Source organism: Propithecus coquereli, unplaced genomic scaffold (genome assembly GCF_000956105.1).
Source record: "Propithecus coquereli isolate 6110/MARCELLA unplaced genomic scaffold, Pcoq_1.0 Scaffold282, whole genome shotgun sequence".
Classification (NCBI taxonomy): domain Eukaryota; kingdom Metazoa; phylum Chordata; class Mammalia; order Primates; family Indriidae; genus Propithecus; species Propithecus coquereli.
In genome coordinates, this window is record NW_012148419.1 from 2,608,652 (window position 1) to 2,626,836 (window position 18,185).

The following is an 18,185-nucleotide window of genomic DNA, read 5'->3' on the forward strand; positions in this document are numbered from 1 at the left end:
CTGGGCAACATAGTGAGATCATGTCTCTACAAAAAATTAAAAAAAAATTATTAAAACTGGACATGGTGGTGCGTGCCTGTGGTCCTAGCTGCTCAGGAGGCTAAGGCAGAAGGAAGCCTTGAGCCTAGGAGTTCCAGGCTGTAGTGAGCTATGATCATGCCAGCCTAAGCAACAGAGCAAGGCCCTGCCTCAAAAAAAAAAAAAGAAAAAGAAAGAAAAAAATGGATTCATATAATATGTAACCTTTTGTGTCTGACTTCTTTCACTTAGCATAATGTTTTTAAGGTTTATCCATGTTGTAGCATTTATCAGTACTTCATTCCTTTTTGTAGCTAAATAATATTCCATTTTATGGATATTGAGCATACTGTATTTTGCTTAGTATGATATTCCATCTTCTCTTCACCTAGTTGTCTCCTGTTCATCCTTTAATAGCTCAACTGTCACTTCCTCATTGAACTTTCCTGAGCCCCCAGCCTAGATGAAGTCAAATGCTTTTTTAGGCCCAGCTTTCTTCTCTGTCCAGCTCTTAATTTCATTGTATAATTAAACACTCATTTAGGAATTGATTAATGGCCATCTCCCCAACTAGTATCTAAGGTCCATGAAACAGGATTCATGTCTATATTAGTTCCATATTGTATCCTCAATGGCTATCACCAGGCCTGGTACATAAATGCACTTTTGTCAAATAAATTTTGTTAAAATTCTTTCCTACTAAGAAGTAAATAATTGCCAGAAGCTTAATGTTCTTTCATTCCCAATGGCATTTTGATTTTAAATATTAATAGAAATATTGCTATTGTAGATAAATTTCATGGAGGAATTTCCCTGGCAGAGATTAAAGACAGGGTTGTTTTGGGAGAGGGACTTCTTCCTGTTCCTGGCTTGCAGCACCCAGTGGCTATTTCACCTGTAAGTTCAGTTCTCTGAGTCACCATTCTATTCACTCTAAATTGTCCTGCTTCCATTTCATCTGAACTGAAAAACAGGCATATTTTGGTTCAATTAACATCCTTATTTCATCACTAGAAAAGTAGTGATCTGCTATAAGTAATTATCTCTGATCCATCTTTACTCTCCAATATTTATAACATAAGCCTGATTGAAATTTGGTGGGTTTCTGCAACTAAAGGATACTTTTCTCCGTAAATGGGATTGTAATTATGTGTTGGAATGTAACCTTCATTAACTCAAGGGCGCTGTCTTTCCCCAAAGTTTTCCTGATATTTGTAAAATGGGTTTAAAAGCAGTATTTCCTCTTTCACGTCCTTACTTTACCTCATACATAAAGCATATCGTTTGTGCAAGTGTTTGCAGTCTACACAATGGTGTTCTGTCTTCGAGTAATTATATCTGGAAAACTGCCCGTCATTATCTTCTTAAAGTGATGGCAAATTCTTCTCTGGGTATTTACAGACAGATGACAATTAAATTGAGGCCCTGATACAATAAGAGCACAATTTAACAAATTTACTTGGTGGCAGCATTTTTATTTAAATTTTGTATAATTACTCATGAGAAAAATTTTCTCCAGAATGATAGTTTTATGCTACAAATGAGCTGCTTGAAATTTTTCTCAATGAGGCATCAGATTGAGGGACAGTTGTGCCAAATAAACTGTATCATTTGCATGTGGAATCACTATTATTTTAGTTTTTGTTTATTATCTAATTCATTATGTCAATCCAATAAAAACTGGATTTTTTGTTGTCCCAGGTATAGCTAATATCCTCAAATGGTTCTTTTCTCCCCTAGGTGGGGGTGGGGGACTAGATTTGGATAAAGTTAGTGGCTATTTTCTGAAGGCTGAGCTGTGAACACCTAATGGCTAAACGCAAATGTATTTCAAGAAACCTAAAAAAAAAAAAATCAAAAGAAGTTCCTGGCCTCAAGGATTGGCAATAGCCTAATTAATTGTGCTAATGTAGTAAATTAAAGAGGAATTATTTAGCCAAAGAATCATTGGAAAATGGAGCATGAGAAGCAAAAATTGGCAATTTAGATCTCAGTATTTACAACTAACTCAGGTCTTGGTTAGTCAGTTTAGTAATCAATTCCCAATTGTGTGGATAGCTATTGGACTGGTTGCAGTATATGGTTTTAAATAATATATAAAATCTTATTCTGATCATAATTTGGCATCTCATGAAGTTTATGTGGATGGGAAGAGAATGTGCTGATCAGATTAACACTATAGCCAATTCAACTCAGGTATTATATAATATTTCTCATTTTATAAATTTAAACATTACCCTGGTTTTATACACATCTTTGTGATGCTTGAGAGAAAGGGAAAGATATGCTCTAGCTGAATTGACTGTGGAGTTTAGACCAGTTTAAAATTTTGAGCTTGCAAGATTGAGAACCAGGACCTAAGCAGAGATGAATTCATCAAGACCAAAGCCATAGATAGGCACCTCTGCTCCTGACGCAGCCAGATTGCTCTGCCAGCACAGCACCCGGCTGTGTTCTTCTCTGTAGTTCTCTGAATTTATTTATTGTCTTCCTTTTCTTGTTTGTCTAAGGAGATGGAGAGATTTAATAAGAAAACACACACACGCACACACACAATTAAAGGTCTTTAGAATTAAAGGATCCCAAGTTGGAATGAATATTCCTCCTGTCAATGATAGACAAACAACATTTTTCTTAATTTCAATTTCCTTATATTTTTAAATTGGAAAGGCTACCTATCTTGTGGTTTGTTCTGAATATCAAATTAAAACTGTTTTTAAGGTGCCAGCCTAATGTGGGACTGCCATATGGTAGCCCTCAATAACTAGATGCCTGGGTTTCATCTAGTTCTCTGGTTTGCAAAGGTATGATTATAGAATTATATTCATAGAATCCAACTGATTTTTTTTCTTTGAAAAAACTACAAATGGACACACATATTTGGTCACTGGATATCCCCTCATGTCTAGACTTAGTAAATTAGGGGGTTTTTGGTGTCTGTGGCATTGCTGCCTAGACAAGTATAGAAACAGTCTCAGAATTGGGGAATGTGCCAGGAATCTCCTGACACTGAGCTTACAGGAAAAAAATACAGAAAAACAAAGATAATCACATATCCACATCCAATTCTGGAATATGGCTTTTGGATAAGCATATGCCATCTATAGTATGTTTTGGTCTCTTCTTTTAACATCCAATTTCCTAGTTCTGATCCTTTAGTAATCAATTAACAGATCCACATCCTTATAAGATGTCTGTCTTTCCGGCTTTGGCCAGCAGACTATGGTTTCTAAGCCCACTCTTAACATATGACCCAGGAACATATGCCCAGGAAAGAATCACTCACTTCCATTTAGTGTAATAGGATAACCCGTGAAAAGACCTATTTAAAGCTGCACATAAGAAAAGAAACTTTCATTTACTCAAAGTGGCCTTTCATTTGGGCATATTTTTTTTTCTTGAAGGTGGGATGTTCTTCAATATTGATGTTGGAAGACTCCACAAGTGAGGTCTGTGGCTTTTATAATTATGAAAGGTTTTAGTATAGACCAGTGGGCAGATCCTAGATAAATCTGCCTCACAGAAAACTGTCTCCAGCCAAAGCACCAACTTAAAGGTCAGTGTAAATGCTAACATTATTAAGCAACAGCAGTTGAAGAAAGACATTCAGCTATCGTGGAAGGACTGTCAGAGTGTGAAAAAAAATGTTGTTTATGTACTATTCCTCTACTTCTTCCCAGAAAGCGTTCCTTGGGCTTCCTCCTCTTTCGCACTGGGGTTTTATTGTCTCACATTGTATGGGGAGGAAAAAAAAATTGGGTTTTTCAATGTCAACACATCCTCTAAATTTGGGGTTTTAAATTCCCTAATTGGGGCTCTAGGGAACTTGCAAGAAGAACACCAGATTGCCTTATTATCTTAATGGCTTCCCTGAGCTTCTGGGCATGGGCCTCATTATAGCTTGGGGTCTCTCTGGGGATTGTGCAGGTGCTCTTTGAAGTTCAGGTGGACAGTGAGGAACTAATGTCTAGAGCACACTCCAAGGAAGAGCATCGACTGCTCCACTGAGCTCCCCATGCACACATACAGAGTTATTTCCCCTGAGAAAAGCAGAGTAGCACATGTACCAAATCAAACCATTGACTATATCTGCTGAATGTCAGGGAACATGCCATTTTTACATAAATAATGATGATCCTTAGTTAATCAAGAATACACTGTCATTCCTCTAGATCCCCACACCTGCTCTAGAGGTCTCTAGGACCTCACCCTCATTTGGTATTGCTTCTATTTTGATCTTTAGTTTCAGCACTTTTCCATCTCTGTGTGGAGTGACTCTGTGTGGCATCTGTGTGCGTGTATGTGTGCATGCATGCTCTTGAGCATGTATGTGTTTTATATCTATTATCTCTTTATGTTTTCAGTAGAGATTCCAAAGCAATCATCTTATGGGCATATTCTCCTGGAACTCCCAGACTGAAATCGACATCATTCCCTCTCACATATTCCTTTCTTCTTATGTTCCGGGTCTCTATGTAGGAAACTGTCATTCACTCATCATGTATGCCTCATTCTCTGTTCACTCGCCAAATCCCATTCCTAACCAACTCATCTGCTCCCCAAGGAAATATCATATCGCCCAGTTCATTTCCTTTGGAGCATTTATCACTGATTTATGTGATTGATCTCATTTCTTATTTATTTGGTTTTGTCTGTCTCTTTCCACTAGAATATAAACCCCAAGAAGGCAGGGAGGGCTCCTCTCTGTGTTACTCCCTGCTGTGAATCTAGCACAATGCCTGGAAGACGATAGCCACTCAATACAAGTTTATTAAATAAATGAATCAACAACTATCCCATTGATTCTATCATCCTAAGGTCTTGCAGACCATCTTTTTAAATCCCTGCTGCTGCCACCCTAGTCAGAGCCAGTATATTTCTCATGTCCGTAACTGCAGTAGCCTCCTAGCAGCTCTTCTCATTTCCACTCGTGTATCTGCCTTGCAGCCTGACGTCTTTTTAAACTGCAAATTGGCTTCTCTCATTGGTCTGCTTAAAACCCTTAATAGCTCCCGGTTACAATCTGCTTTGCAAACTTTTCAACAGGGTTCTCTCCTAATGGCCCAGCAGAGAGCAGGTTTGGAGATGCAACCTGAAGTTACCCATCGTAGCACAAAATGCCTTAGGAACTTCATGATTTATCTCACAAATGTATGCAGATTTTGCACTCTACTTCTTTAGTAACAAATATTTTAAATTATTTACCACTTAGCCAAATCAATGCTGCAGGAAGACCTTTCTTGTTTATCCTACGGCTTGGGCACATGGCCACACCAGGATATCAAAGTCTGAGAAATGCAAAAGCAGATCAAGTTCAGAAAAATTAATTTGGTGTCCAAGGCCCTTCAAAATCTGATGCCTAATTCTCTCTCCCTCCTCACTTCTTGCCACTTTCTCACATACCTCCCCTAGCCCAGCTCATCTCAATGTCTCCTCCAAGACTGCATTAGGTCTCCCTTCTCTGTTCCACCTTAGACCCTGATGTGCATTATCAGTCCTTATTATCTCTGTGTCTGTAGCACTAACCTGTAAACCCTTGAGGAAAAGAGATGCGCTTTGTTCATTATAACCCAAACCTGACCTAGTGTCTTGTATATTTCAAGCACCCAGTAATAGATCTTGGGTGACATTGTCCTTCCTGATCTAGAAGGCACCTAGGAATCAAATGCAATCTGCAAAGGCTTCACAGCCCATATTTAAGAAGACATCCAACCTGGCTGTTTCATTGTCATAGAGAATCATAATTCTCATCTACCCACCTACCTATCTCTTCTATTTCTTACATTCACTATGAAATGTTGTCACTAGGGTTGTAAATTCTGATCAGCTGGGCTTTATTTGAATTATCTTATGAGCTAATTTTAGAGTTCAATGTTTTATTTTTTTAAAGAGCGACACTTTGCCAGTGGAGTACAACTAGTAAGGCCCCTATAACTTCAAAGTCTCTTAGAATTATTTTGGCTAAAGCCAAACATCCTCTGCATTTTATGGAGTTTTTGGTCCTGTATGACAGATGCTCAACAGGAAAGTTCTGCAGATGGAATCTTTTTACTGAGGGAAGTAGTTTAGTCTTATTAAAAAGTCTGAATGAAGACCAGAGGGAGAAAGAGGAGGAAAAGGAAGTAACAGAAAGGGCTCTGGTTCCAAGGCCATCCCTATGCATCTGACAACATACAGCAATTGGCAGAGGACTGAAGTTAAGCAACTGTGAGTCCCATCCTCTGGGAGCTTAGGGTCCCCAACCAACTGACTCACATACGTGATTAAATACCACTTGGCCAACTATACAAATATTAAACAACAACCAAAATAGGTTACTTTACAGATTTAAATTAAAATGCAAGAAAATTAAAATGCAAGCAAGGAAGTAAAGCACTCCTCTGGGGGAGTATGGAATATAAATCAAATACCTTCTTTACAAATGGCTAACAATGAATTTTTCCCAAACTAGTCCACCCCTGCACTGGCTTGGAAGGTGTTCCTTTTTATTTATGGGCTAGGATTTGGGGAATATGTAACATAGGATTTATTATTTAGAGTGTTTGCTAATTTTGTTACAGTGTTTCCAGTCAGTACAGCTCAAAAAGTGGGGTTGCATATTTTATTAATTAATCATAATGAATTCTTTATTTCTGGTGTTGGCAAAGGCTGAAGCAGCCTGTTTGGTTATTGTTACACGGCTGGTTTGCAAGCATTTCCTCTTGAGCCTGCCAGGAGCAGCTGCCAGGGGTCGCAGCCCTTCCTTCAGCCACCACTGCCCCTGTCCCAAACACACATCTCTTCTTCCAGCCCACAAGGGGGGACCCAGCAGAGCCAGCCTGGGTGTGGGCTGCACCCCAGATAGAGCCAGAACACCTTTGTTCTTGTGTTGTACTGTCAGATGAGATTTTATTAAAAGTGTCCTACAGTTGAAGAGGTTTTGGAGAACTACTCTTGGTAAATAGAAAGATGGGTAGGTAGATAGGTAGGTAGGTAGGTAGATGGACTGATAGGCAGACAGTATGTATAGAACATTGTATTCTGTAAAAACTGCAGCTTCCAGGCATAAGTCTTCATGAATTTAAACTCCTTTTCCTTCATCAACATCCAAATATATTCAAAATATTCTTTCCTACTGAAAAAAAAAAAAAGAAGAAGAAAAAGAAATAGCCTCCAAATATCTAGTGTCTATGTGTTCCTCTAAATTTGGAGTTGTGATTTAATATATTCAATTTATATGTATATTTCAGATGAACTAGGCTGAAAACCTTTGTTTTTATCAATATATATAAGTGACTTTCACTAATTTATTTTGTGAGGGAAATTAAAACCTGTGACCATGACATGTAAATTCATAGAAATTAAATGCAAATGAATCCAGCCTCTTTGTGGTCTTTGTTTCAAGACCAAGGTTATTAACTGCCACCCAATATTGAGAATCCATTTCCCAAACATTTTGATTGACAGGCAAGACAATAAGACAGCAGAGAGCTGGCTGCCCATTTAATAACCACACTCCAAACACAGGCTAAGCGGATAGAAACAACTGCTCCACTTTTCAGCTTTCTGGAGAGAAGATAATCCCCTGTCTTCTATTTGCAGGATATTTATATTAAGTACCTGTGAAATGAAGTTCTCACAACCTAAGATGCCTGAAAACTCCAATTACTGCCAGGGTTATACAGAAATGAAAGTCAGGCCTCTGGAGGAGACTCTGAGGTCACCTCTCCCTGATACCCCTGCTGGCCCCAGCCACCCACAATCCTGCCAGGACCATCCAGGAGGTGAGGTGATCTTTTTTATTAGTAAAACTTCTAGCAAAGGTAGACAACAATTTATTCTTTTAATCTTAAATGGCAATATGCATATATACTTACTTGTACACTTACTGTTCATTATTGCCTTTCTTTTAAAACATGTGAATACTTTCCAGGAACCATTTCAATGTAAAAACTGAAATCCTTTATGAATATAGATTTCATATTCATTTCCTAAGATTTCTTTTACCCTGAAGTTTTTCCTTCTCACTATTTCTTTTTCTTGTTAGCTAAACCATCAAATGACTCTCCTGCTATTTTACATTTTACTGATAAGCAGTTCCTGTAATTAAGAACCTTATCTTTCTATGTATGAGAAAAACAAATTTAATGCATTTTAATAAGGGGGTTAGAAGGACAAGGAGACATTTTATTGCCATATTGATTTTGATAAGACTAGAAACAACCTGTTTGACAGATGACTGTATATAATAGTATTTGTACACATATTTTTTGTTACTTTTGATATTTCTACTTTGATATTTCTTATAAATATATGTCTGAATAGTTATACAATGTAGTATTCTTTAACAAGCAAATTTCATTGAATAATGTGATGGTTTTAAAGTCACTTTATCTTTATATCTGATTTTAATCTTTTGTTTATAGTTCTCAGTTGACCAACCTACAGGGCTGAGAATCAGAGATATGGTTTTAGGACAAGCTCTTTCAAAAATTTGCTGTTAACTCAAGGAAAACATCCCGATTGCTATTTTCTTATCTATACCTGGGGTGAGGGGCATGAGGGGAAGCACATAAAAGATTTTCAAAATCTCCTTCTGATCTTTTAACTACAATTGTAGCTATTTCAATTGGAAAAAGAAAATAGTCCCTGTTTAAAAAAATTTTGCTTTAAGGCTTTTAAAATTGAAGAGCCTTTGGAATGTGAATAATCAGGTCTCCATTTATCTGGGGCTAGATTTTTGTACATTCAAAAGAAAGGCTGAATAAGACCTATTCCTTTGAAATTTATGAAGTCCATGAGATCATGATGGGTCCATAAACAAAGAGCTCTGTGAGGGGCATCTTCTACCCTTATTTTCTGTTCATCCATATATTGATTTTGTGATGTAGGGATATCTGTAATTTCATTCTGCAAAGAGGAAAACTGTTGCACAGAGTGGGTAGTTGTCCTGGGCAGGGCCATACAGGGTCACAGAGCTAGGGAGGGCCGGACAAAAACCTCCATCTTTCAGACTATGGTGATTTTTGTTAGAAATCTTGTTTTCAGGGTTCCCAGGACTGTTCCTTCAAGTTAAGGGCAGAAAATGAATGAGAGTGAATTTGCAATACTCACATAGAGCTGTCCTCCTGTTAGGTCAATGGATGGGTAACTGGGTGTCCACGTATCTTCTCCACCAGACTGTAAGCTTTTAGTGGAAAGAGGTCCTGTTTCACTGAATTGAAGTGGGAGCAATACCCTCCATCTCCCCATCCTCACACTGACCTCTTTCCACCTTCACTGCATCCCTCATCTTCCATTTGCATTGTTGAATGCATTCATCTATCTTTCAGGGCAGGAGAAAGATTTACAATTTTTGTAACCTTCTACGGTACCCAGCACTGTGCTACACGCTCCAATATTTTCCAAATCTGTGACTCTGTGGGCACTCAATAATTACTTGCTGATTGGGCTGACTCCAGGAAAAATGAGAAGTTTTGAATGTGGTGCCCTTTGTCAAATTCCTTTAGTCTCTCCCTTGTATTCCTTTTCTCCCCAAGCTCCCAACAGCCCCCTTTTTTTTTTCTTTTTCTTTTATTTCAGCATATCATGGGGGTATAGATGTTTAGGTTACATGTGTTGCCCTTGGTTCCCCCCCACCCCCGCAAGTCCGTGTTTCAAATATGCCCATCCTTCGGGTGGTGCGCATTGCACTCCTTGTGTATACAAATACCCGTCCCCTCCTCCCTTCTCCCCCCTCCCCCCGCCCGCCTCCCCCCTGCCCAACATCCAATAGATGTTATTCTTATATGTGCATTTATGTGTTGATTAGTTAATACCAATTTGATGGTGAGTACAAATGGATCCCTTTTTTCTGCTCTTGTGATGCCCCACTTTGGATAATGGGCTTAAGTTTAATCCAGGAAAGTATAAGAGGTGCTAGATCACTGTCGTTTCTTATGATTGAGTAATATTCCATTGTAAACATATACCAAATTTTGATAATCCCGTCAAACAACCCCATCAACAAATGGGCAAGGGAAATGAACAGAAACTTTTCAAAAGAAGACAGAATAATGGCCAGCAAACATATAAAAAAATGCTCCACCGGCCCCTTTTAAAAAGTATGAATGCTCAACTAATCCCTCAGGGTCCCAGTTGTCCTTGTTAAAGCAAAGGTCAAGACCTGGGTATTGTGGGCTTTAATTATGGTTTAAGGAAACAATGCCTCCACTTTGACAGTCTATCTAATTAGCGATGCTCTTGCTGGAAGATTCAAGCAGGTAACCAAAAAGGGGTTCTGCAGTCTTTAAATCCATTTTCAAACGCTGTTAACCACTCCCCCTCCAGCACTTACCCCTCTTCAAAGGGCAAAGCTTAACCATCACATAACATTGTATATATTTTGAACTTATATTTTGTACCATACCACATGTGTGACTATGATACTTGTGAAGGAAAACAAGATGTTTATTGAAATGATTTGTTCACCACTATAAATTCTAATGATGATCAAACCAGAACAACAGAGACTATTTTTCTGAGCAAGCATTTAGTCACAGCTTCAGTAAATATCCCAAGAGTTTATTGTATACGGATTTCACCTACGTTTATAAGGATGTCTTCTTTCATCTATTCTTTGGAAATGTTGAATATTAAAGTTTACTGGCATTTCTCTCTCTCTGTGCTCAGCAAGTTAAGACAGCATTGTCATTGATTCCTGCCTCATGTTAGAGCAAACATATTTATTTCTCTTTTTTCTGCCAAAGAAATAAAATCTTTATGTGTTCTGCACGTGGGTTAGGAAAAGTAACAATGGGGTAATTGTTCCAGTCCTTGGTACTGCCTAACCTCGGAGGTAAGGACTGTTATTCTTTCAACCACTCCCCTCTAGTGGGCAAAATAAATATTAGCGCTTTTTGAACAAGCGCTGCTGTTCAAGTACTAGCGCTTCCTAAGTGAGTTCTACTAACCCATTCAGTGCTTTTCCAGAGGAGGTACTGACCCATTTAACCACGTGAGTTAAAGTAACTCTTAGTGAGAAAATTCCTGACAGCGCATGAACCTTTACCTAACAGTGTTAGGTCATCAGAAACCACTGAATAGATGAAAGAAACTAGATCCCGTGAGCATAATGGTAAAAATGCAAAACAAACCAAAAAAAGGGGAGAGGGGCACATTGCCTGTATTTTTAGAAATCAGTATTTCAAAGAGAGTGCTATCATTTTGACAGATTGCCTATTCTGAAATTAATTGCTCTGTGGAGTAAGCATGTAAATTTCTTTGAATCTATGTGCAACTCAAGTCTGGCTATTTAATGAGAAAGTTCTGACTTCATATCTTCCAGATTATTATTTCTTGGCTTTATTTAGTATAATACTTCGAAATCACAAGTGAATATTCAACAAGGCCTATCAATTAAGATTTGGGGACACTAGATTCAGACAGACCCAAGTTAAGCATTTATTGGTTAGTTGGCCTTTCTAAACCTCAGTGTCCTTTATTGTGAAATGAGGATCGTAATAGTACTTTCCTCAAAGAATTCAATCATGAACCTATGAGATGATGCTTGAAAAATACTCAACACAGTGTCTGGCTCTTCACAAACACTAAAACATGTTAGGTATTCTTTCTATATTTTTTGAAATTTTTTTGACATGGCCTCTAGAAAGTTCTCTATCCCCCAACCAAGCCCCAAATGCCAATCTTCCAATAAAGCATATGGGAGACTGTTTTAAACTCATTACAGAGTTTACTTTTATCAGTTCCTTTTACTACATATAAATAAATATTCAATAAGTCTTTGCTTAGCGTACGTGCTCAGCTGGACTCATGCTTCCTAGACCCCCTTAAATTTTTGTGTTTGACACCTCCTTAGGGGACAGTTCCATATCAGGTGTCATTTCACAGTAAGAAGCCAAATTTTGTGGCTGCTTATATACACTCAAGAGCATGAACGCAGCCAAACTGACTGTTACTGTTGTCAGTTCCAAAAATAGTGATCAACTTCCATGTCCAAAGGAGCATAAACCACTGACTAGTAAAAGGGGTACTTCTGGAAGTCAAGGTTGGGAGGTAATCTGCAAAACATTCATACTTTTCATTGCTTCATAGCTTATGTCTCAAGTCCTTCAAGGTTATCAAATAGTTCATAGTGCATCTATGGTAAATCGTTCCATGCTTCCATAAACCAGGCCAGTTGCACAGCTGGGAATGTTTTTGCAAAGCACCAATGGCTGATGGGAGCTTCCACATAGGCAAGCCCTTGATACAATCTTCATCTTTGCTTTTCTCTGAAAGGTGCCCTTGAGTCTTCATTCTTGCTCAGTGTCCTGTGAAAGGAGCTGAAGCTGCTGTCACCTGATCCCAGTGTTTCATTACTACCTGTTTCTGACCTGTCAGTTGCCTCTTCCCTGCTCCCTCCCTTAAAAACAAAGCTCAGATCCCCCTTGGGCTAGAGAAGGGATGATGGTTGAGGTTAGAACAGGAGTCAAAAATCAACAGAATAATCCAATTATTTTTTGCAGGAGCAAACTCAGCACAAATTCTCCAAAGTTAGGTTAATGGATCTGTGCACAAGGTGGGGAAAATCCTGAGTGGAAATCAAAAGGAAAGACAAAGTGAGGCCAACAGCTTCCAAATATGTTTCTTATAACTAACATCCTGGCACAATTTAGAGAAATGTGAAAGTTTATTATTGCACTTATTTGAGCTAGTGAGCTCCAAAGGAAAATGGAGAAACAAACCAAAATGCCTTCCTAATATTGTATCAATGTTTATGAAAAAACTAGGGACTTCATGTCTTTTGGCCAGCATACAGCACGTACATGGAAACTGAACTCATACTACAATGTATGTTTTTTATGTTTAAAAACAAAATGAGAATAGGCTATGACCTCAGGCTTTCCTCAAGCAAATTGTTGGACTAGTTTAGACTGCTCTTGAGAGTGTAATTTTCTCTTCCTTGGTCATTGTAGGCAGGACTATGTGGCACAAAAATCCACTTTGAATCATGTAGTTGGTTTTGTTTTCCATAGAGTAAAAGTAGTTATGAAGATTGGCAAAGGACTAGTTTTAAAGAATTAGGATGACTCTTTCATTAAAAATCTCTAAAAAGGAGGAAGAATAATAGTAATTCTGATAATATTTTTTTGGAGAGTAACAATAATTTTTGACAAGATAGTGAATTTTTTCCTAGTTATTTGGATTAGCATTAGCATTGTTTTCCTCACACCAACAGCTTATAATTGTGCAGACAAGTATTTTCTCAAAGGCATATTGAGTGCTAAAAGAAAAAGCAAGATGTTTTTGTTAGAGTGGATCAATAGGAGGAAAAATTCTCCTTTGAAAAAAATCTCTTGAAGACGGATGGAGGAATGATGGGTCATGTTGAATTATTTAAGTATGGAATTCACCCAAATGTCATTTAATGCTTCTGGTCTATTGACAGATGCTGGATGTGAAAGATAGTAAAATAGCTCTGAGTACATACATAAAGCCCAAAGTTCAACAAGTTACACTTCTCTGCCTCGTGAACGTCTGTCATTTCTCTGAGGACAAATGCAGAGAGGAGACAATAAACTGCAAATTTTATGACTACCTTTTGGTGCTTAGCGCAACCTCCTTATCAGATCACATCCTGCCTGAGAAATGGCGTGAGGGATTCAGGCACAGAGTCACGCAGCAGGTGAACCCAGGTACAATGTAACATGACTCTCCATTTATAGCTGAGAGTTCAGGTCATTTTGCTGGTATCCTCTTAAATTGACCTTTGTGAATATTATAACAAAGTGAGCGTAGGATTTCACCACATTTAGAAGGCTGCTGTGATTCATTTCTTTGACTTCTGAGGCTGCATGAAACTTTTGCTGCAAGACACTTTTAGTGGCCATCAGGTTTCAGAGAACCATTAAAATGTACAGCTAAAAACGCATCTTTCAGAAGTGAATTTAGGACACACAATTCAGGAGTCAGATCCTCATACACTTACATTATTCACTCAGCCAGCAAATATTTATTGAATACCTACTATGTGCCGATCATTGCTCTAAGTTCTAGAGATACTACGATGACTAAAACAAAAACAAATTTCCCTGCCCTTATAGACTCATGTTGTAATACTGTTGTTTAACTAAAATAATTCCTCACATACACACCCTTTTGGTTAATTTCCACACTGTGGTGGCAAACTGTGTGTTAGATTGGAATGCATTTGGCTACAAGTAAGAGAAAATTGGACCAACCCATGGTTTAAAAAATACGGTTCGCTCTTTTTTTTTTTTCCACTTGGCACAAAGTCTGTATGTAGATAGTCTGAAGGCTTATGCAGCAGCTCAACTATATCATGGGGAATTTAGTTTCTCTCTGTCTTAACACTTTGCCATGCTCAGCATGCTGCTTGTTTTTCATAGCTGTAGGATGTTTGCTGCAGCTTCAGGCATTATGTCTGTGCTTGCAGCAAGGAGAAAGGGAGACAAGTGTGAAGCCAGGTGTGTCTATTTTTTATTTGAAGAGGAAAACAAAATTTCACAAAAACTGCACTAGCATACTTCAAATTATGTGTCATTGACCAGAACTTGCCACATGACTACCCACATGTGCAAGGGAGGCTGAGAAAGTGAGTATTGAGTATTTACAGCCATGATGGTGAAGGTAATCAAGAAAGAACAGGGTTAGGAATGGGTGTTAAGTTAGCTAATCTGTAATGTAAATTATATTGATGTCAAAAACAAAACAAAGCAAAACAGAGAATCCAGTGTCATTTAAACATAAGACTGGTTGATTTTTACATCTGTTAATTTTCTTAATGAGTGACTGAATGCGTGAATGCCTTGTCAAAGTACACAATGTCCTATAAAAGCCTGAATAATTGAATAAATGAATGAATGGCCTAATGCAACTGGCACGTGCAAAAGATTTTCTGAAACTCTACATGGACAATTGTTTTGGCTATTTTGCCTACTTCAGTTGCTTATTTCAGTGAAAATTATCGACATGACTGAATATTATCTTAATTATCAATGTTAGCATGCTTTTAAAAATTCCATTCAATAATCATTCATTAAATAATGACTTTAAGGCAAGCACTGTACTAGGCCCGAGAATTGCAAAGAAAATTAAGACAAGATTCCTACACTCAAGAAGTCAATGCTCAATAAGAAAAACATAAGCAAAGAGTTGCATAGGATACCACAGTGGGTCACCTAACTTTGCCTTGGGGAATCAGAACATTTTTCATGAAAAGTTGTTTATGTGTTTTTCCATTGTGTGTGAAGAAGGAAGTGAAAGGAAAAAGGGCAAGGAGAAAAAGAGACAGATGGAGGCTTTTTCAGGCAAAGGGAGCAGCATGTGAAAATCACAAAGGCTCCTGAGTACACATTAAGTAAAGCAAACACTTAGGTATGGCTGTGTGGCATCATAAAAAATTAAAGGATGTTGGAAACAAGCATACCTGAATTTGAATTCCAATTCAGATTTTTCCTTATTGTGAGACCTTGTTAAGCTCCTGAATGGCTCAATTTCCTCATCTCTTAAATAGGGATAAAATACCCATTTGCCTCCATTATAGGGAATTTGAAGGATAAAGTGCAGTAATACATGGACATCTGCTACCATGCCTGACATGAAGAGAGTGCCCAATGACTATATCTGTTGTTACTACCATCAACACCGTCAGCATTATCAAGGCTAGAATGTTGTATTTTGAGAGTAATGGGAGACAGGGGAGGGATCAGCAAGTGTAGGTCATGACGGACACATAGCAAGGTGTTACTAAGGTATTACAAAATATGGCTATGAATTCTTTACAGCCCTGCAGTCACACCCCGTGGCAAGATAATGTTTCTGTTCCTTCCATCAGGAGGTAAAATCCATTTCTCCAGCATCTCCAGTCTGGGCTGGGCTCGTGACTTGTTTTGACAAATAGAATGTGGTGGAGGTAACGTTGTGCAATTTATAAGCTGGAGCCTCAAGAAACTTTTCCAGATTTCACTTTTACTGTCTTGAAATCCAGCTGCCTTACGAGCAGATCTCACCCAGCCTACTGGAGGGTCTGTGTGGAGGCAGCCGAGGCACCCCAGCTCAAGCCCTATTCAACTGCCATCTGGGGCCAGCTCGTCCCTAACTGAACAGTCCCCTGACCACAAACATTTAGGTGAGCCCAGCAAACCTCCCAGGGAGCAGGGATAACCTGACCCGGCTGATCCCTTCTTCAATTGCCAAACTTATGAGCAATTTTGAGAATTGTGAGCAAATACATGGTGGCTGTTTTAAGTCACTGAGTTTTAGTGTGGTTAGTTATACAGCAATAAATAACTGGAAGAGAAGCCTAAGAAATCTTACTTTACCCAGGAAATGAGAAAGAATCATTGAAAAAAAAAATTTTTTTTTTTTTTTTTTGAGAAAGAGTCTCACTCTGTTGGTTGGACTAGAGTGCCGTGATGTCAGCCAAGCTCAAATTCCTGACCTCAAGCAATCCTCCAACTTCAGCCTCCCAGAGTGAGAGGATTACAGGCATGAGCCACTGTGCCCAATCTCACTGAAAGATTTTAAACAAAGTAATGACCTCAACAGACTTTTATTTTAATAATTTCACTCCAATACTAGCATAGAGGATACACTGAATCATATGTTACATAAAGCAAGTAGAGAAGACAGAGGATATTAGGGGTAATAGTTAAGTAAAACTTGATGAGGGTCTGGATGATAACAGGACAAGAGCAAAGACAAAACTACTTTCAGGAGTGAGCGACCTCAGAAAGGTCTCACGCTTGATTTAATGCTCTGCAGAATCCTTCCTCAAATTCTTAATAATTTTTGAACAAAGAACCTGAAGTTTCACTTTGAATTGGGCCCTGAAAATTGTGTAGCCAGGTCTGAGGAAGGAATTCACAGGAACTGAGCTCCACACCCAACATGTCAGGAGGAAGAAAGGGCCTGACCCAGTACACTCTTCGTTGTGGCAGCTTTGAACTGACCTTCAGGTTTGTGAATGCTTGGGTCTCTCTGTGGCAGTCAAGCTGTGATTGTTCCAATGCTAAAATTAGTGGCAGTTCCACACAATAGAAACACCAAGAGTAAGAAAAGCATTTCCAATCTTCTCTCTCCTAAAAGCTACCTGAATGGCCTTGAATGAGTCAAGCTTCTCTAGCTTCCTCATTCATGAAATACAGTGATAATCCTGTCCGTACACTGCTCACAGGATTGTGCCGATTAAGCAGACATGTGAATGAAGCACTTTAAATTCCCCATGAAGGAATGCATTCAACTAAATAGAAGGACTAAAAATAATTCTATTAACAATAATCCACATACAGTGTCCTCAGCTCAGGTCCTTCTGAGGTGGCTTTGATTGCATGCTGTTCAAAATACTCAGGATCAAAATGCCTGACACTTTTCTAAGAGATAAAGTGAAGATAATGAATAGATAAACATTTGATTGGGTTGGATATGTGTTTACATGTCATAAATTTCTTTTTGTTTACAGTGTCTTATAGTTTAACTTTTCCACATACATACATTCATTTATCAAACCTTTATTCAACATACTTTATTATGTACCAGATACTGTGCTAGGCATTAGAAAAGAGGAGCTCCCTCAAGGAGCACACAGTGTGCAAACTGGAGATTGATACAAATAAACAACTAGAAAGTAATGTACCAGTGTTAAAAGAGCCATAAACCAAGTGCTAGTGGAATAGGCAGAAAGGAACCCTTTGTGGTCTGGATGGAGAGCAAGAATAAGGGCTTCTCTGAAGAAGTACCATTGAGTTGCTTTGACATGTCAAGAACAAATAAAATCAATATGGAGTGAATGTTCAAGATTTGAAAATATGTCCAAAATCTGAAAATAACCTTACACTGATAGTGCCATATATATATGGGTATCCTTTTTTTTTTTTTAAAACCACCCTATCGCTTTTGTTTTCTAAAAAGCCATTCTGGGTTCACTGTATATTTCTTCGTGATTCGACCCTGACTTGCTGGGTGGCCAACAATTCACCCAAATGTTGATGAATATGTAGAATGCCTTAAACCTTGTGAGTCTTGGTTTCTTCTGAAAGTGAGAGATTTAGAAATAGATAACACATAAGGTTGTTTTAATATTAAAAACTCTAACAGACTGACTTTTAAATGAACGTATCAGAACTTGCATTTACGAAAATATCAGACATTTCAACATGGCTCCTCTGGGAGACTATATTCAAATA